Source organism: Ornithodoros turicata, chromosome 8 (genome assembly GCF_037126465.1).
Source record: "Ornithodoros turicata isolate Travis chromosome 8, ASM3712646v1, whole genome shotgun sequence".
NCBI classification, from domain to species: Eukaryota; Metazoa; Arthropoda; class Arachnida; order Ixodida; family Argasidae; genus Ornithodoros; species Ornithodoros turicata.
The window spans coordinates 34,820,051-34,842,174 of NC_088208.1; the positions used below are offsets into that span (position 1 = coordinate 34,820,051).

General features: G+C 44.3%; 1 protein-coding gene and 1 non-coding gene across 2 annotated transcripts in view; one reads left to right on the forward strand and one right to left on the reverse strand.

Annotated features, from left to right (window-relative positions):
- Positions 1–22,124, reverse strand: part of LOC135367109 (5'-nucleotidase domain-containing protein 3-like) — an 85,243-nt gene that overhangs the window by 31,681 nt on the left and 31,438 nt on the right. The gene's annotated exons all lie outside the window — the stretch shown is intronic.
- Positions 21,647–21,719, forward strand: Trnaf-gaa (transfer RNA phenylalanine (anticodon GAA)). The gene has a single exon. It is a non-coding gene; the product is annotated as a tRNA-Phe (tRNA).

The following is a 22,124-nucleotide window of genomic DNA, read 5'->3' on the forward strand; positions in this document are numbered from 1 at the left end:
CAAGCAATTTTGAGAGAGGGAGAGAGAGAGAGAGGGGGGGACGAAAGAAGGCTGGTAGTGTGGGCAATGAAGCCGCCACATATTTGCATGTACCTTTGCCTTTTTAATTATGCTATCATTACGACTATAAATAAATTTGCAATCACTAACCATTAATTAATACGCTTAGTGGTATGCCTCTCTCATGTCTCTCCGCCAATGATTTATTTTGTTTGCTCTCTCTCCTTCCTGGAGCCCTGACTCTACCAACTACACCCTCTCCCTTTTTTTCTGCGTGACGTATACATCCCTCGCCATATTTCGAACACTCTCTCTTCCTTTTTCTTGCTCTCTTTCTTTGCAATGCTAGAAAAGAGCACATCGAATCACGCAAACCGAAGAAGAGAGTCATTGTGTTCACAGCAACCATCAGGAGGAAACAAAGAGAATGCACAAGGACGGAAAAACCACCCTTCTAAAACACACCTACGTGAGGATGCTGACGACACGTGTGACGTGAACACGCGCGCGCGGCGGGGCATCGTAACGCGATTAACGCGGTGCAAACACAACGAGGCGGAACTGGGAGGAAGTTTTGGGGCAAACTCCTCGCATCGTCCACCCCGCCGCTCCGATCCACAGCGGCCCGCGATGACGGGTGAGGGTACTCTGGGGGGGTACTGACGCAGAACGGACGGTCGGCCCATCGTATATACATCGGCGGGTAAACATCGCCTCGTCCAAAAAAAGCCTTGGAAAGAACACAAGGACGTTCGGAGGAAGGACACGCGGGAATTCACAACAACGCAGAAAAAAAGATTCTCCTTTGGAAAGGGGTAGCCCCGTGTGGTTTGGAAAGGACGGGAAAATCTTTGGCGCATTTATCGTATCTGGGAACGATTTTTGTTCAAGGCTGCTACGGGATGTGATTGAGAGAAAGCACGGAATGTCGATTATAAAGCCATGCGTAGGAAGGTCTCTGAAGTGATGAAGCAACACTTTTCGATACGATAATTACCGATCGGATGAATTATCCGCGAGTCGTGTCACGTGGCACATACGTCAAGTTGCCATAGAGCATGTGCCCCAAAATAGGCTGTAAAAAGATAAAAAAATAGGCACGTTCTCCCACGGATGTATATTGACTTTCTTGCAAAAGCTGTTCACGATATGCGATGCTGGTGCTTGCGCTCGTCTAAATAATATGGTACTATACAACCTTCAACTCTTCGCACAAAACTACACTTTTAAAAATGAACTTCACCGCTTAGCACTCTCCTAGCCAACTATCATCTCGAATGATATCGTTATCTGCCCTGATTTGTTGAAAACGGGAGGCGTATCCGCCTTTTTTGTAACAATTATGAACAGCATAAGGCGTACGCCTGCCGTTTTCAACAAATCAGGCAGATAACGATATCATTCGAGATGATGGTTGGCTAGGAGCGTACTATGCGGTGAAGTTCATTTTTAAGAGTGTAGTTTTATGCATGGGGCAGATCCCAGGTTGGCATGCACCACTTTAACACTCGTATTTTAGCCGCTCATTGTTACGAAAGTGAGCAATAACGAATCATGTTTTCGGTATCGATCCCAGCCAGCCTTGAAGGTTTGGAAACGCCACGAATGGCTGCGTTCTTAATCTCTTCTTCTATCTGAATATCATCTAGCTAATTAAAGTGCTGGACAAAACCAAAGTGACTCTAGCCACCGGAATGAAAGCAACCTACGGCTGCGAATCAAAAAGAAAAGAAAACAAAAATATTATTGCGTACGGATCTAATATGGCACACTTGCACTGTTCACCATACGTGCACGTCGCTTCTATATACCGTGCTTTACCGCGCTCGTTGGTCGCCAGCTGCATGAGCAGTGTACAGAGCGTGTCGCACGAAAAATGGAACATATTTAGCATTCTTGTTCTTAGTTTTTATGTATTTATCTATTTATTTCCCTATACTGTTGGCTCTGTCGAGCCTCAACAAGAGTGGGGGCACACGCCCAAGTCAGGAAAAAGCAGAAGCATGCACCACAAAAGAGCATTTCAAGTAATAGCAGTTAACACGACAAAAAGAAAAAGAAAAGAGAAAGAAAACCAACAACCAGGCAACACCAACTCCAACTCGTTCACCTATCATAATCGTCAAGGACATCACAGGGGAGACACCACAGTTGATGCACCACGAAGGAGCATTTCAAAAATAGCAAGAAAGATAAGTAGTAATAAGCAAAGCAACAAAATATCGTTTACGCATCAAGGTCCACTGGGATACCATGTTCACTTGTAAGGTGGGAGTAGTAAGTGTAACTAGACATTAGAAGCACGAAGATGTGGACAAATGAGGGCCTGGCAAGGTTAAAAGAGACAATTATGATAACAATAATAATAACAATAATAATTAGGGGTTTACGTCGCGAGACAACTGAGATCAGACAATTATGGATTGCGATCGAGAAAAAGGCAGGCAAACTGGAAAATGTCGCGTTTATAGGCACTTTTAGGCATTTATAGGCAAATGCCTAAAGATACGGGTACTAGTAATATGGCTGTTTCTTTGAAGAAACAAATTTTGGGCCATTATTGAACACAAAAAAGAAAAAGCACAACGTTTTAGAACGGCTTCTTCATGCTCTCAAAGCTCCACGTTCAAGATTAATACAGTGGTAACACAACAACAACAACAACTACATGAATGATAATGGAATGAGTTGATTCACCGCAACAATTGCGGTACACTCTAAAAACTGAACTTCACCGCATAGCACGCTCTGAGCCAACCATTGCCACGAATGATACGGTTATCGCTTCTGATTCGAGGAGAGAGGGAGGCGTACGCCTTTTTGTGTCAATTTGGATATATGATAATTGACACAAAAAGGCGTACGACTCTCTCTCTCCTCGAATCAGAAGTGATAACCCAATCATTCGTGGCAATGGTGGGCGCAGAGCGTGCTATGCGGTGAAGTTCAGTTTTTAGAGTGTACCATACCTCAAGTGGTAGCACACTGCGTACAATCTTAAAAAAGAACTTCACCACATAGCACGCTACCAGCCAACCATTGTCTCGAATGATATCGCTATCTGCCCTTATTTGTTGAAAACGGGAGGCGTACGCCTTTTTTGTGACACTTATGCTGTTCATAATTGTCAAAAAAAAAAAAAAGGCGTACGCCTCCCGTTTTCAACAAATAAGGGCAGATAACAATATCATTCGAGATAATGGTTGGCTAGGAGCGTGCTATGCGGTGAAGTTCATTTTGAAGACGCCCACTTCTGTGTGGCCAACAACGGCGAGCCTATCCTGCCATCACCCGCTACCTACGAATGATAGTGTTACCGCTTCCGATTCGGCGAGCGAGGGGGGCGTACGCCTTTTTTGTAGCAATTTGGATATACGATAATTGCTGTTACCACCCTTTTACACCCTTGATCTGGCAGACCTTTCCTTCTAATAAAGGTATATCCCCTCTTTTTTTACACCCTTTATCAGGCGCTATGTTGACCTAGGTGGTAACTATAGAAGTTACCACCTTTTCACACCCGTTTTTCTTAGAGTGCACCGCCGGGTCTGTGACACGTGCGAAACACTCCTTCAAATAACTGCGTGTGCTCTGAGACATTGTACGCTATAGTTTGCAGCCACAAACGTGTTACAGGCTGTCATTCTGCAGACCGAGGCAACGACAAACAGAGCTCACCATCCTGGTCTCATGACACAAATTGAGCATTCTCTTTGAAAACAAAAGGAACATTTTAAAAACAGGAGGAAGACGAGGCCCTCAACCTGGACGGACGTCACTGCTCAACCGATGACGTTAAAAGATAAACACGGGGTGGCTCCTCAAAGTATGAATGATTGCAGCTTAGCGCGGTAGTGTGAAGGCGTTCCTACAGAGGTGTCTCTTACTTTTGCCGTAAACATCCGACTTTCCAGACTATACCCGGTGAAAAACCCCTAAGACTGACGTCACAACGAAATAGGTGTACCAGGGAATGCTCTCGAAGTCGGCGGAGGTCAATCCAGGGGACTGGTTTGCAATCCATCGGGGATAATACGGGAAAGGGAAGCGGTTCAATGGATTTTGTAGGAAAGGGAAGCCGTTTATTGTGTGTCTTTTTTTTTTTTCGGAGGATAATTAGCAGGGAAATCACCTGAAGGATAGTAACCAGCGCAGGTGTTCTGGCTGCGTTCCACCAAAAACTGCGCAGGGACAGAGCCTAAACAGTGATTTGCGCAATAGCAATGACAACCACTTAGCATTTCTCTGCGACACCAAAGCGTTTATGGTGACCAATTCTGAAAGCTCTACACTCTTAAAAATGAACTTCCCCGGATAGCACGCTCCTAGCCAACCATCGTCTCGAATGATATCGTTATCTGCCCTGATCTGTTGAAAACGGGAGGCGTACGCCTCTTTTGTGTGGCAATTATGAACAGCGTAAGTGCCACAAAAAAACACGTACGCCTTCCATTTTCAACAAATCAGGGCAGATAACGATATCATTCGAGATGATGGTTGGCTAGGAGCGTGCTATGCGGTGAAGTTCATTTTTAAGAGTGTATAGTGTGGCGTAAAGTCGCAGATTTGCGTGCGCAAGGAAATATAGCGAGTATACACACTGCTTGCATGAGAGCCGATATGGTACAGTTGCATTGTCTTTACCGGATGGCGCTGTAACCATTTGGTTTCGTGGCTACACAAGGTTATATAGTATACCAAACCTCTTACGAGTGAGGTCAGATTGCGGGAAGCAAGCTTTTTTGTGTTGCGGCGCGTGCAAATGACTCACTATTGTGCTGGCATGGAATGTTCCTTAGCAGTGTCCTTAGCAGTAATTATTCTTCACACGCTGCGAAGATTTTACCCTTGCTCGTTAATTTTTGTCTTTGAGCGAGGTCTGCGCTTAATCTGCAAACTGAAAGGAAGCGTTTGCAGTCTCATCACGAAGCGCGGAAAAGCATGACGTCAGAGCAAAAGTGAAACACACCAAGAGAGAGAGAGAGAGAGAGAGAGAGAGAGAAAAAGCTTCGGTAGCATCCTCGTTTGACATCCCCACTCGACTTTCCTTCGAAAAAGGGATATGATCTTCAAATAATAATAATTCTCCCTAAACTAAACAAAAAAATATAATACTCAAATAATCTTTATTTCGATCAGGGGCAATAATCGGTCTCATCATATTGAACACTTCTACGTCTGACTTAGATCACGGCCACCATAGTATCTGCAGATGTTTCATAGAGATAGTATATGTACGATCAGCATGGACATTATCTGCAGTTCCCTTTTCAGCATGCGAATTTAACATTTGGCATAATTACGAGGGGAAAGTATAGAGGTGAAGGGAGTGAAATCTTCCGATATCGTCTGGGTGCTTTTCAACCCTAAAGACAAAGCTGACGTCAGTGGCTATCGTCTGCATGTGACGTGGGTTATAATTATATTCGGTGGGGGCAACGATTCGTGTTGTATTCAATGTCAATGCGAGTGTGTCATGTCGTGAAGCTGGAATGAGTGAGAGCGGTTTCACTTTTGGATTTTCCATATAGCCCGAGAGAATTATAAATGTTGAATAGAGCATGTGTGTGCATAGTAAAAAGCGCATTTTTACTTTCACAGTGCTGAGATCTGTCGTCGTGTATTCGTGTGTCAACAGAAGCGGCCTGTTGACCTGACGGTACTGACGGGACATATTAGATGAAACACAAAAAAAGGACATACATGAGCTCCATACAAATGCCCAGAAAGCGACCTTTCCTTTCTTTCTCTTAATAAACATATCCCCCCCCCACCCCAGAAAGCGAATTTCTCAAAACTATAACGTTCGCTAGATTTGAAATTTCAAACTTTACAATATTACCGGAACAGAACATGTCATGTGTAAGTGCGAGTGTTTATGCCTCATCCTTTTCATCGTCATCCCACCCATATGGAAACCCACGTTCACTGGGGTATGGTACCGCCACTGTTGCGGTGAATCACCTCATCCCGTTATCATTCATGTAGTTGTTGTTGCAACAGAACAGACACGACGAACATCCATGCACCCCGAGACTGAAGACAAACAGATGCAACAGATCCTTTCTCTCGCCCTTCAACTGTTTGTTACTCATAATTACTCCCTGTACAGAAAAAAAAAAAAAAAAGTACAGTACTTCGAGTATGAGAGGCTTCCGTTTCTCCATACCACAAACGGGCTTTCTGGAAAATATGATCAATATATTTGGAAACTGTACAACGCTAGCTCTACTAACAACGTTAAAAAAATAAAACGAGTTGTTCTAATGATCAGCAGCTCGACGAACTTTGAGCTTGGCTTCATATAGAGGTCCAGCGGCATGAAAGAGAACTGACAACAACAACAACAATAAATGATGGAGAAGTGATGATGACATGGGATGTTTCCCCGCGGTAACCACAGGACCCCATACCCCACTTCACAGAGGTTAACATGACAGGATGAATTAGGAGAACTGAAGCAGACGTGTTTCTGCGCAAAATGCGTTGTCGACAGTCAAGCCACTTCGATATTGGTCATTATGAGAAAGACGCCCAAGGTATTCGTTTTTATCACGTTTAACGTTCCTTATCGGTCCGTAATATTCTGCATGTTCAGCTACTTCCGCCTCATGTGCATCTTCTTACACATGCATACGACTCAATTGATTTCGGCAGGCGAAACTTCGAGGACAGCTGAAATATTGCTTCCGTCAGACTGGAGATAAGAGCTGTTGATACAGATGAAGGAACAGGGAAATTTAGACGCACCACAATAGGCAAATTCAAGTGATATAATTTGAAGCGATTTGAAGCAATACTGTTCCCAATAATCTGCGTGAAGTTTCTCATCGAGAACAAACATAATGAGTGATTGGATTACGGTAGCCGTTGAATAAGCCAGACAGTGGCGAGGGTGGCATTACGCACCTCTATATGATCATGTAATGAGTTATTAATAACTTTTATATTTATACTACCTCACTTTAACTAACTTAATGTTCATGCAAAGTTCGCAGAACAAACAACAGCAGGCTCGAATTGAAGGTCACATAACCACGGGCGAGCAAAGAATTGTCCACTGGAAACGGGAAAACGTCACTTTGACGTGTTTGTGACGTCAGATTTCAATTGTTCATACTTTGAGGTCGTTACGAAAACGTGGAAAAGCACTCCTGTAATTCTATTGTGATTTGTGCACACTAAACGAACTCATTTTCCAGGTGCTGGAATAGCCTTTTTTTCCTACTCTTTCTTGTTGCTTTTCCTCTGATAAGCAATCTAAATTATGTTTGGAAACAGAACGTTCGAATGCTACCCCTCCAAGGCTCGTTGAACTCACCCATAAGAAGTCGCTGCATATCTAAAACAGAGCTCCTTTATCAGATGCCAACACCATCATCTCAAGTCATATCTCACTTGATTTCCTTCCAAAGCAGTATCCACCTACCGGCGACAGATAGGTATCATTAGCTCAATCTTGATTTTGCATCAAAATTATCAGTTCCACTGGAATATAGGTTCTATAGTATACCTATATCAGAGACATATCGCCCGTCTCAGAACCGAACTTGTCTACCTCCCCCCCACCCACCCACTTTGACTTTGTCGGGTCTCACATCTCCATATTTTTTATATCTCAATCAATCAACCCCAACTAAGTTAAGCGGATAAACGTTCTTGTTGTGCTGCACGATCCACATACTCTTAAAATAGAACTTCACCACACAACACGTTGAAGGCCAAGCATTGCGCATCGTTATCACACCTGACACCGTCCGCCATGATGCGCATGCGCAATAGATACCGAATGACGTCTGGGACAGTAAGGGTATGTTTTGACGTCAATGGTGTCCTATCAATCCTATCCTGTCCTGTGTTATCAAGTATTCTTGGCGCTCATAGTCCACTTTTTCAGCCGCCTTTCCTTTGTTGCACTTTTTGTGATCGAGAAGCGACATTTTAAACATCGTTTGACAATTTTTCTATTTCATAATTTCGGTTTTAAAAAAGACAACTATGACGTCAAACAGACTCGCGTACGTTGTTCGATAACGTCAGCAGAATGGACGGCGTCCAGTGGATCTGACCAGCGGGCGGCAATAGACACCTGCGCGATATATATATCTTAAAGGAACGCGGGGGATCGATAGGCATCATCAATAATTCATGGTAATGTTGCGAAACACGAAAAATCGGGGATGCGAAAAGGTCTTCTAACAGGGCTCACTATACAGGCTAGGGAACAGTCAACCAGGGACAGTGCTCTCACATATATTTTCACACTAAAAATTGGCCGTAGAGGGTGTCGTACCGAATGTGATTGTGGATCTGAATACCGTGGGGAGCGATCAGTTCACACACACACACACACACACACACACACACACACACACACACACACACAAGAGAAACATGTGCAGGACATGTTATATCCAAAATGTATGTGTTCCACAAAAACACGTTATGTTCTGGAATGACTTGCAAGACTCTCGTGGAGCTTAAAGTCTACAGGTTTTCCCGGCGATTTTAATCCAAGTGCCAGCTAAATTAATCCATGCCCCATAAAGTTTGCATGGCACATGGATTAATTTAGCTGGCACTTGGATTAAAATCGGCGGGAAAACCTGTAGTTATGCGCTGAAAATTAATCTTATTTCTGATTACCTAATGAAAAAAAAGGGTGGAAGCAAACACTCATATGAACGTGACGTTTCATGCAGAGAAAAAGAGAGAGAGAATGAGAGAGAGGATGTCTGAACAGCTCTGCAGCGTCTCAAAGTCACACCCCACTTTTATTTTGCCCACTTCCACTCGTAGTTTTCGCACTTAACTGGAAAAACATCCGTGAAACATTTCAGACACAACTGAACAATAAGCTACTGTCTCGACTTCTCGAAATAAAAGATGGTTTTAGGCAAAACTCTCATATATTCCACGTGCGAACAAAACCATTTCGACACCAGGAAGGATTATCCACAGAAAAACAAAGGATGCTTGTGTTGCTCAGTGCGACACAAAGTAAGTGAGAACGAGAGAGAGAGATGCCCTTTACTACTTTGCATATATAGTTACTTTGCCGGCTGGCTATGCGGAAGGACGAAATAAGTACCTCCAACGAAAATAGCGTTATAATTTCGTGTCACTTTCGCCAGGGGCAAAGAAGTTCGTGCCAAAAAAATACGCTTGGGACATCATAGCTGGCCTTGGAAAGAAATTTTCTTGCTTGTGGCCTTTATTATACGTTATATACGTGAACTGTACCTCGATGTGCTTCGACTGAACGTTCACAGCAAGACAATACGACTGAAGCTACATATTATGCCTACGTGCTCCGAAAAAATAGCGCGACGATCACTGTACAGCGATGATTATGACGCGCACCTATCCGGACCGGTGGACTGGTTGATGTGTCACTATCGGATAAGATTCCTTGCGATATACGTTGATGCGACACGCTTTTGACGCAAACGCGGCCAATGAGAACGTAAAGGTGGAGTTCAAATAGGCGCCCTCGTGAATTTTTTCGACGCGATCGAAATACGTACACTCTTAGAAATGAACTTCACCACATAGCACGCTCCTAGCCAACCATCACCCCGAATGACAACGTTCTCGCCCCTGATTTGTTGAAAACGGGAGGAGGAGCCTATTTTGTGCCATTATGCACGGCACAAAATAGGCTCCTCCTCCCGTTTTCAACAAATCCAGGGCGAGAACGTTGTCATTCGGGGTGATGGTTGGCTAGGAGCGTGCTATGTGGTGAAGTTCATTTTTAAGAGTGTAACGGATAGAAGATCATAAACGCGGCCGAGGTTTTTGCCGGTTTAAGCTCGTTCGGTGTTCGTCTCTTCTCCTTTCGTCATGGATATGTAACCTTTCCGATATTCACTATTATCGATAATCTAAAGTCGTCTTTCTTTTTATTTTCAATGTTTCGCTGCCCACTGCGCGTTTCGCGAGCACTTCACCCTTCACTGTTCACCCTTTCCTGTATAGAGATGCAGGGGAGAGAGAGGAAAACATCTTTCTCCATTTTGTAAAAACACGATACACATTACGAAAGCGGCAACGTTGATTTCCCCCCTCCACTCGCCAAGGTGGCCAAATATTTGGGTCGATTCCGGCATGGGATGTATGGCCCCATTTCTGCAGCGGAGCGCGAGACAGGACTCGTGCACGTGATTCTGGCAACGTTGGGTGGGCAACACGTGGTACAATACGTTGTTTACAGCACGTAAGTGTGCGGGGGCCCACTCCTGTGGCGATAAGCTTTGGCCCGAAGAGAGATTGTGCGCGTTTGGGACACGAATGGTTGTCTTTAGCGAGAGCCCAATACCGTTATCACGTTGTTATCTGACGTGTGAAGTTCTGTTGGCCTCTACCAGCTTGACTGAGAACGGCAGCAGTCTAACGAGGGGCCCACATGTACACGTGATCAGGGCTGTTGTTAGAAGGGCCCCGTACAGTTTGCTGGGCGAAGCCTTCCATATAGGCTTCGTTTCGCCTCGCGAGCACGTGCAAATATTTAAAAAAGAAAGAAAGAAAAATAAATAGTCGCGTTAGAACGGCATTTCTCTCCCTATATTTAACCACCAAAAGACAACCATGGTGTTCGAAACGTTGTGTCCGTGATATCCTCGACTCATATACTTACGTTCTGTAAAGATTATTTTCGTAGTTATATGTAATGAGAATATATGAGAAGGTTCTCTTTGAGCACCCAAGATGCCGTTCTTAGGTTGAAAACGACTATTATATAGTTCTCCGTTACAGGAGGGCTGGCTGTGTCCCCATCTCGACGCCATGTCGTGATGAGATAGAAATATAGTATCCACATCAGTAGATAAACGTACTGAACTTTACTCACAGAACTTCTTTGCAACAGCAACAACAAATGAATGAAGGAAAAATGATATGGTGAAAATGATGATGAAAATATGGGATATGTTTCGCCGCGGTGGTCGTAGGACAATATCCCACTTCAAAGAGCATAATATGTGAGGATGAATTAATGCAAATATACATACATTGTTACGTAGTACTCGAACCAAATATATGTTTGGTATACGCAAATACGTAAATGGTATACGTAAAGTGGTAAATAAACGGGAAGACATAATGGTAAATAAATGCATAAATGGGAAACGTAAATGGTAAATGGTATATTTCGTACCAACTATACCAAGATACATTGAACCAAAACGTCACATCCATGTTACGTTCATGTACGCACTTCAAAGTACGCCAGCTCGCGTTAAAATGGAGCGTTACGATTTCATAAGCCACGACAGAGATGCGCCAAGTCTGCGTTGCTGAACTGCCCCACGGTCAAGGCCACATTTACCAGTCACCATAACATCCCGTGAAACGCGGATCATGGGTGACATATCGGCCGAGAGATTCGCTTGCAACTGTGTGACCCTGCTATCGTGACGCTGAACGTGCGCCTTGTACCGTATTCCCGTCCTACGTCACGTCGTGGAGAGTAATATTACTCCCCGGCAGGGAGAAGGCGTTATGCTACTCCCTTGAGGGAGTGAGGAGACACCCTTTCGAGCGTAATTGGACTCTCCAAAAGGGTGTTATATATAAAGGAGTTAAAGCACACCCTTTTTTTATAAGAGTGTACACGAAGACACTCTCCAACTCTTCAAGCTTATCACTGCCAATCATCGAGGCGAAAGCGAACGCGAGCATGCGCGTCGTGGCTGAGTCCTCGCTGCTAATTTTCCTCTCGACCGCCGTCGTCCCTAATACGAACGCCTGGGAATTCTCCTCTTCGACTTCGCTGCTGGGCGTGATCCTAATAAGAGCCGCGTTGTGTACCGAGGGAGTTTAAGCAGCCAGGCGAGCGTAACCTGGGCGGCGAGATTTTTGGCGACATGACCCGATGAGTCTGGAGAAGGTAGGAAATAAAACAAAAACAAAACAAAAAAGTAAAGGAGTACCATACTGAGGAAAATAAGGTCGAGCTACACGCATGCCTGTGCGTTACAGAAAACGGCGTGGTTCGTGTTGATATATACCTGTATAGGGTTGCTAATGAGGCAATGTATGCAATTTTTGATGCGTGCTTCTTTTTTCCTTTTTTTTTTTCGTATGCGATGTTTACTGATGATTACTGCCCCAATGAGACTGACCTACTTCGGCGCAGTAAATAGAAAGACACCGCGAGTGTGTAAAACATTTCTGCGTCTTTTAATAGGCGTGGAATCAGTAAAGGCGTGCCGACTCTGGCCTTCTGTTAAATTGGTTGTCAGACTCTAATGCTCGCGGTTAATTACAAGAAGTACACATTAGACCGCGCGTCTGTGTGAAGAGCAAAAATGGTTTTCGTTTTTTCGTGTGAAGTTTTCGAGACACAATAACATAAATAAATAAATAAGCGATAAAATAAATAATAAATAAATACGCATCTAAACAATGCACACTGCCGCTATACGAGCAGTGATGTAGGAGGAGCAAGAGCATCGGTCATTGCTATTGGTTTTTAGAAGCACGTGACCTCCCTCGATGACACTGCCCACGGGATATGGCAGCTCTGTACTGGCGGAGGACAGTGAGCGAGACGTCGCTGCATCGTCAGTTTCCAAATTCGCGAATCCCAGTTTCTAATATAGATGTAAAGTTTGGATTGCACAGTTCACACGAATGCAAACCTTTGTCATACATCTGCTCAATAGAACTCGATAAATTATCTCATAGCCATATATCGCCTTTGCAGGGACACCACAACGAGAGTGATTCCGTGACGTCCTTAGAAAATAAAAGGCTCTCTCCGTAAAAAGCTGCTGCGTAGAGAGCTGCATCTGGAGATCCTGATCTCCGGATACTTTCGCACTTTCGCTTCGGTCTCCCCTTCTTCTCTTCTCTCCCCACAACTGTTACGGACGGACCAACACGGCTGTCGACGTTGGTATACACCCCTTATTGAGGCCCTTTAAAGGTCACTTTTCGAGGACTCCGGGAGCGATAACGTCACCTCGTACCATACCTTTCTTGCTCTCGTGTTTGCCACAGCCCTGCTCAGCTTCCTGAAAGACTCAGGCATTGCGTCTGCCCTCTGACTGGGCTTTCTTGTACCATGTCATGCCTGTACTGCACTAACTGTTTCTTTTTCTCTCTTTTTTTCCCTCACTATTTCCTTTCCTTTCTTTCTTTTTTTGTGTGTTTATTTTGAGGTTTCTTTTATTTTTTTGAATAGCAAGCCGGCATTAGCCTGGCTGACATTTTTTTTTTTCTTTTCATTCTATTAAACATATTCGCCCCCTCGTGTCTGTGAGATGTCTTTCTGTTCAGCTGAAGTATGGCAGTCATCGAAAAAGCCAGACAGCGGCGGGATTTGAACCACGCCCACCTGGGCTACCAGAGGCTTGTGTTGTGTTTGTCTGTTCTAGCCTCAGAACAATTTACCTTCCATCATATTTCTGTTCGCTGCAGATTTCCGTCTGAAATATCAACAGTGCTACCAATTTTGAAAGAGTCCGAAACCTCTTCATCCTTTCCGGCCGTCTGATATGGGTGACCTAATGAATCTCCTCATAGCCAAACAGGAGAACAATGTAACCGCGACAGACAGACAGACAGACAAACGTGCGGCGGGACGAGAAGATAAGTAGAAGGCAGGCTCTGTTGTGGGTCGCAAAAGCCTTGACACAGTGCTCTTGTTTGGCAGCGTACGCGAGATACGCAAGTCGCCGGAAGCGGGGGGGGGCAGCTACCTGTAAATGCGAAACGGGACTTCACTGTGCTGTGTTCTGGAAAGGAGGGGACCAGCAATACCTCCTAGATAGTAGAAGGCCTGCGCACTGCCCGACTCACGGAGGCCTGCGTGAGCTTTGCGAGGTGCTTCGAGCTTTTCTCTTGTGCGCTCTTTCATTGACGTCATAGCAGCGTCCACAGCGGGCCTTCGTGTGTGACGCTGTCTCACGTGAGGCGCAGGCCTGATGCTATTTAGGAGGTGCTGGGACCAGCCGTGCTCAAGATACGTTTCTGCTGTGTTGCTTCCACGCCAGGGGGCAACGCGATCGTTTTTCTGTCCATTACATTGGTGCTGCTTCACTACCAGCATGAATGCTGTTTTTTCTTCTCTTTTTTTTTCTTTTCACCTTTTTGCAATTCGCTGTTTGTGCCAGGATGACGGGACGAACGCAGCAGCATTGCGTAGTAACTAACTATATAGCAAGTAACTACAGTGAACCCTCGTTAATATGACCCCCGATAATCTGACATACGCGCTTTACGACCATACTCCTGGGGAACAATGCAGTGAAACGTCTGCAAATATCCCCCGTTAATATGACAATTCCGCATTATGACCAAAATTTTCGGGAACGACCATGGTCATAATAACGAGGGTTCACTGTAACCGCAAGCAAGGGCCGAAGTAACGTAGGGTTGTCCTGATGTCCTGAATATTTTCACGAGCTAACTGTAACCAAGTCAATTTCTTGAAGTAACTCACGTATGACTGGCACTAGTCCTACAGGATGTTATTTCGTTGTCGCGACTGCTACACGATTATTCTTCCCTGTAATAAGCCTTAAAGTCATATAGGGGAGCTAGCACCGCACTGTAGCTGTCAACTTTCTCAATTCACCGTATAAGAGAAGGTTCTAAAATAGGCCGCAGTATTTGCGAGTCTACATACAATCCATACGAATTAACAGTCTCAACGAACCATGATGTCAGACGGCACGTGTCTGCAAGTGAATTGCGTCAAGGGCTACAAATAAATTGAATACGAAGCTTCCTGGCAAGAAATAATTGCCTATCCGGGACACTGCATACGGAGCAGGCAATGTTTCAAAACACTGGTATACGTAGCCGAACTCCTTCGTATAAGTATCCCGAACAGCGATACCGAACGATGTGCAATCGTTTCGAGCCTCCAGAGCAAAATAAGTGTGTGTAACGAACCGGAATGTCTCGCTGGAAGAATGACTGACGAAATAAGGCGGTCAAGGGAAGAAAAAAAAAGAGACTCTCATCGTCGAATATATACAGCACCCAAAGCAATTGCGCAACTCGTGGGCAACATGTCCTGATGGCCATCTATCTGCTTTCGTAGAGCGGGACGCGTTTCTGCAAGGGAAGGTGGGGTCGTTGACAGGGTGCCACAAAGGAAACGTCACTTAAAGGAACTCCATGAAGGAGCATCTCAGTCGTGACATCTGGTGGTAGCCAAGGTCGCGCTGAAGACTGGGAGCTGGTGGGTTCGAATCCTATATACCACCGGCTGTGCTGTCTGAGGTTTTCGGAAAGACTTTCTACACGAATGTCGGCACAGTTCCCCATGAAGTCGGCCCAGGACGCACACTAACCCCCTCTGCCCCCCCACTCTTTCCTGCTGTCCTCTCTCCATCTGTCCACATCTGTATACACCGCTCATAGCCACAGTTGCTTCGCGGCGCTAACACTGAATTTTTTAAAAAAAAGTTCGGTAATCTCTTTTGCGGAAGTCTGGAAACAAGGGGTAGGATTGAAATATATATGGCAGTCGAAAGAGCCAGAAAACGGTAGGAGTCAAAGCACGCACCCCTTCATTGCCGGTTAGAGCACCTGACCGGCAAGCAAGAGGTGCATGGTTCGACTCCTGTCTGGCTTCTTTCCATATTTCAGTCTTTCATGTTCTTGGGCGCATTGAGACGTGTGTTGTGTTCGTCCTGCAGTGTGACGGTTGAGATTTATGGCTCGTACCAACAACAACTTCATGCACGTTTCTTTTTTTTTCTTTTTTTTTTCATCTCCAGGGGCGATAATCTACCCCTCTCTATATAGAGGACCACGCTTAAACTGTCTACATCTTTAGTAAAGAAAGGAATGAGAAATAAATGAAACGATATTTTTTTTTACAAGAGCATGTACAGCTGGGCTCCTCAGTACACATGGCCAATGGTACAAGCACACGGTTACAGCACAGTCCGCCCATTTCATCGAACGCCTGACCAAGGTTAGGTCAGGAGAGCCTTTTACCGTGCTAGTGTTTATTCTCTTCTTTCTTTTTGTTTCTTGTTTTCTTTCCCTTTCCTTTCTTTTTGTTGCTTTTTGTTTTTCATTCCTTCCTCTGTTTCGATTCCCCCTTTTTCTTTTTCCTTCCGTTTCTTTTCTTTCTTTTTTTCGTTTTCCCCTTCCCCCTTTTTTCTTTTTTTTTTCGGAATAGCAAGCCGGCTCTTTTCCTGGCTAACCTTTCCTTTCTTTTTTCTTAATAAACATATCCCCCCTTTTTTTTACGTATTTCACACGTTGCCGCAAGAAAAAGCGGCGGCCACCGATTCGATGAAACGGCGTTCGATTTAAACGTCCATTTTTCGACGAAATGGCGTTTCTTGCAGCATGCCCCCCCCCCCCCCCCCGTTTCTCACTCCCTTTAAAAAACAGCGTCCAACCTACGAACCGTGCAAATAAATAAAGAACGAAATAGTCAATGGAAGATTCCTTCTACAAAGAGAAAACGGAAGGAATATACACTCAAGGTGTCGCGCAAGGACCTCCATGTGTTTCATCATGCCGTACTCCCCCTCTCCCTTTCTTTATCCCTGAACCTTCTTCGATTCTCTTACTGACCTTGTCTGCTTTGTCGGTTTGCCACTCTAGCAGCCTCTCAGTGGAGATCTCCTTATCGTCCCCCTTCACTGTTGGCAAGCCGCGAGAACGCGTATTTAAACAACGCAGGATAAGCTGTCTAGACATCATATCAGCTTATTATATAACACTGGACGAGATTACTCCCACAGAAAATCGACACTGCGCGATATTTTCGTTCTAACAAGATACGAACGCATGAAAATGCAAAAATAGATTGGATTATTGCGCGTACATGGACACGGAGCAGCTGAAGTAGACGCTTATCAGGAGGAAGTGATATGTAACGAGAGATATCGTGTTGCCGTGAGTAAGTAGGGCAGAGCCAGAAATTTATCTGAGATAGATCGCAGATATCGTTGGTGGTATCGAAAATCAGCACTGGTAAGCCCGCAACGGTGAACAATTTTCCGTGCTGCCAAACCGTATTGAGTTGAAACATGCCATCGGTAGGTGTATACCATATCAAGATAAATAGAAATATTGCGTGGCTTAATGAAAAATTAAATAAGGGTTAGACACTTAATGGAATTTAATATGATTGAATCGAAAAAGAAGAAGGACAAGCTAGACCGCATAAACCTGGTCCTGTTACTCTATAAACATAGCACATAACAAGACATAATACAGGGGGGATATGTTTAGTTGAATGAAAAAACAAACAAAAAAAAACAGGAAATGTCAGCCAGGCTAATGCCAGCTTGCTATTCCAAGAATACAGATTGAACATAGAAGGATAGAAAATCCTCTATTTTTTTTTTTTTTTTTTTTTTCTGTTACGAATCAATCAATCATTCAGGGTAGAGAGTCCAGGGAACCGGCAAGGAAGATGAAGGGAAGTGCCTCACGACGAGAGGCGCCGATATTTCGAACAGAGATTATTCTTCTTCCGGGCACCGTCCTCATCATTGGCATTGTATTTAAAGGGTTAGAGATGACGTGTTAAAAGGCACACGTTACAGGTTCACACGTCATCCCTGCATAAACCTTTAACACGTCATCTCTAACTCTTTAAATACCATGCCATTGATGAGGACGGTGCACAGAAGAAGAACACTCTCTGTTCGAAATATCGGCGACTCGCGTCCTTCTGAGACGCTTTCCTTCACAGCACAGATTGAACATGTAGTTTTTGGGGTGGGGGTGGGAGGGGAACTGCGTAACAGGTGAATACCTCGCACTTTGATACTGTTTTGCATTTTGTTCGGATCTATAAGCGAAATCAATCAATTAGTCATAGACGCTATATAAAAAGTCAAGATCGACTCTTGGCAACCGCGATATAGCCACGAGATCATCCAGCACAGGCTCCTGCACTGGCTACGGAGGAAACGGTGACGCAGTTAAGTAACTGCGACTCTGCATGTTTCCTCTAGAAAAATACTGCAAAAAATATAAAGAAAAGTAAAGAGAAAGAAAGCTGTGATATGGGGAAGTTTCCGTTTATAGAGGGACTTCCTTTTGAGAGGGCTAAGACGTGCAGCAACCAGGAAGCGGAGGAGCACAAGCGATCTGTGTTTATATGGATCCGTTGTGTCTTGCTGGCGTATCATATATTGTTGTTGTTGTTGTTGTTATTACTGACCTGTTCGAACTAGCTCGGCCTTTTTTTTTTCGGTGGTTTATTTCTGTTTCCGCCGCATGTAATGTGTAAATAAACTGTAACGGACAGCAACAGGTACGGTAACGGTAACTGTACCGTAACGGTAACGCGCTGACCGCGTGCGTGTGTATATGACCATTTTTTTTTACTTCGGAAGCTCACTTCGCGATTTGTCGTCTGCAAACAAACACAAGTGTCTGTTCAGTGTTACGAAATTTAGATGTTACAACGAAGGATAAAAAGCTACATCAGCTATACGACAAAGACATCCAGCGAAGCATTTTGAAGCTTCGAACCTGATATAATGATCAGGTTAATGCTTATGGCCCTGAAGGGTAGTTAGCGCTATGAGCACGCATGCTAAGTGCAATAGATACAGATTTCTCGAGCCAATCAGGAATGAACATCTCGTGCGGTTTCGCCTGCCGCTAGGAGGAAGCACTTGCGGGTTTCAAATTAACGGTTACGATCGTCGATCTCGCACCGCTATACTTTCATGAGATCATATAGTAGACATATATCTTGGCCTCTGCAAGGGGGTATCTTCACCAACCGCGCCATGCATAACATGAATAACATCCCTCTTCGTAACTTTGTCAAATACGAATCCACGCCGTCTTACATCCTAAAGTTGGATCTTCACTAATTTCCCGGCACTTGATGAAAACGATGTCTGACTCGGCTGTACTCTCGCCCTCTCACTGTGTCAAAATTGCTGGGTCCATGGACAAATCCAGTCCACCACACACACACACACACACACACATAAATGGGATGATGATGTGGTGGGTCATTCTCCGCCGTTATGGCGGTACACTGGCGGTACGATGATGAGAGAGAGAGAGAGAGAAAGACATGATGACGATGATATGGGCGATGATGAGATGGGGCTGATGCCAGCCATTATGCCAATTCACCACGTTGCCGGCAGCAACGATATAGAGAACTATACTATAACTAGAACGATATAGAGAATATAGAGAACTCAACCCCAATTTTTTCCCAATAAAACAGAATTCGCACAAAAATTCCCCCAATGAAAAGAAAACATTAAAATTAATCGCAAGGATCGAGCGACGTATCGCACCTGGCGATGAATCTCCCCACTGATCATCATTCAAATAAAGTTGTTGTTGTTGTTGTTCAATTGAAACTGCGTTTGGCATCTCAGTTTTTGAATGTTCCGATGCAGATCAATAATACGAGTCGCACAGTTGCTTTCTTTTTTTCATAGCCACGACATTTCTCCATATTGAAAAGCTGGTAGAAAAATAATGATTATACCGCAGATATTGGTGTCAGAGAAGAGCACGATGCTCCATCTATAATAATTCTTACGTCGTCTAACCAAGAGGGAATCGTTACTCGTGAGGCGGCATATATGTCAGTGGGACCATGCTAACGGAAAGGCTCTTGGGCTCCCATTGAGGATGTATGAATGGCATGCTAAAACGCTATACCCCGGCTAGACCCTTACATTGAGCTCCCGTATGAATACACATGTAAAGCTATTTCCCTTCACTTACAGGAAGGAAGCGAACAATAACTGATACATCCTCTAGTTGCAGACCTGTTATTCTTCGCACTCTACAATGATTATAATCTATTAACTCATTCTTCCGTGGGAAAGTTGCCTGACAAGATGCCGTTCACGGTGACGTAGTTCAATTGAAAGTACCAACTGTTGACATCCTCAATGAATGAAAGAAAAGAAGAAGAAAAAAAGAAAAAGCGGCATTCTGTTGCCTCACGTTCGCTAGGTTTCATTGCAAATAGCCTCGAAATCGGGTCCAGGTAGGTGTAAGGCGCGCTTTGAAGGCCTTGGCCCCATGATCTCTTGCCTGTAGCAAAGCGCGATATTCAGAAAGGGGGAAGATTCCCGTTGCGGTGTCGCTGGGTGCAGAGCTTCACCACATAACACGGTGAAGGACAACAATACCGTCGTCACTTCTGATTTGTGAAATGCGCGAAGCCTACGACCTTTTGGGACAGTTAACGTCTCTGCGTAAGTGCCACAAAAGTTAGTACGAATGTCACACACACACACACACAAAAAGAGAAAACAAGGGGGAGAGGAAATTGTGTTATTGGGGACGGTGGTAAATTAGCTGGCGGGAGAATATGTTACGCAGTGAAGTTCTGTTTTAAAAGTGTACGAAGGACACCCGCTGAGCACGGACCTTGCGTCCGGATTTCTTCATTGATTGACAAAGAGAGACGACCTTCTCATAGGAAGAGCAATAAGAAGATATCAATTCAAGAGACCCCCCCCCATGGCGGTAAGAATGATTTATACTGACCCTTGGTGGTGACGGAAATCCAGAAAGTCGCGCCAATTTTCGCAGCCTAATTCGCACACTCCTTCCTTCGCGTCACAGCAAAAACGTGGCCTGCACCGGACTGCGCGACCAGAGAAGCGGAGGAGTAGCAAGCCGTCTCGTCCAGGCTAACCCCTCCACAAGCCCATAACGAAACAAAATGACGAGTAGATCATTTACCTTCGTCTTTTTTTTTCGTATAATAAAGCATAAATCGACTCAGAAACATTGTAACTCGACCCTTTTAGATATACTAAATAACGTCTTCCACAAGCCGTGTAAAATTGAAGGAATTGTGATGAACACTTGAAAGAACTGATAGGGAAAGAAGCAGAACGGTCTCTTGTTCGAAATATCGCTACCTGTCTGTGATAGACATAGCAGCGCTCTGTACCTATGATAAAAATTTAAAAAAAAATCGTGTACCAGAGGCCTTTGTAACTGCAGTATTTCTGCTATGCAATACGCCTTGAACGTGATGTTTCGACTGTTTAGTTACCACGAGAAACCTTTCAGCGGAAGGCGACTTGCGCACATACAGGAAGTGAGAACGCTTGGTGGACAAATATGCAGAGTGAGGCACGAGAGACAGCAGAAGCAAAAATGTAAAAAAAAAGCGTATAAAAATTATACACTGAAGCATTGAGTAGAAATTATACTGCATTGGGTTAGAAGTCTACGACCCGTAATATAGTTCTTAAAAAAAATAGTACACTGGAAAACTTTCGTAAGTTTCTCTTTCTCACTCACTCTCTGTTTTCTTTTTTTTCTTTTTTTTTTTGTTGTTGTTAAAATGCTAAACACGGAAGATCAATTGATATTATGCAGGCGGGACGGATAATCAATTTTTGTCATTGTTTCTGAAAAAAAGAAAGAAAGAAATCGAAAGGTCAGTACGAGGCGCAGATTGTATAAACATCTAGCTACATGGGTTCGGCCGTCGCTTCTAGACAAGCTGCCCTACCAGGACGCATACTAACCTCCCTGCTGTCCTCTCTCCATCTGTCCACATCTGTACGGCGCTCATAGCCACAGTTGTTTCGCGGCGCTAACACACACACACACACAAAAGAAGAACAACAAAGAACATGCCGTCCTACTGCTGTGAACGGAAGCGCGCAAAACGAATTGCAAAAGTAGGAAGCGCAACTATCTTCGTGCCGAAATAGCTCAGTTGGGAGAGCGTTAGACTGAAGATCTAAAGGTCCCTGGTTCGATCCCGGGTTTCGGCAGTTGTCCTTTTTGTGTCTCAAAATCAGATTTCCTTTGTAACCGATGCGCATTACGCATCACACAATCTTCACACCCGCAGAGTTTGGGTGCGTTATGTTACCAGTATATATATACACAGTCAAACTCCTTTACAACGAAACACAGGGGACAGCAAAAAAAAAAAAAATTGCAGTAAAGGTATTTTCGTTAAAAAGGATGTCCATTATTGGACCTATAGGGCTCCAGCGGGACCGCAAAAAAATTTGCTGTAGTGGTATTTTCGTTAAAAAGGTGTTCGCTATAAAGGAGTTTGACTGTATATATATATATACGTTGTAACCGAAGGTCACCGCGCTTACTCCGAGAAAGTTAAACATCCCTTATGTAAATATTCCTTTCCCTTTCATAAGTCCTCTCAACTTCCG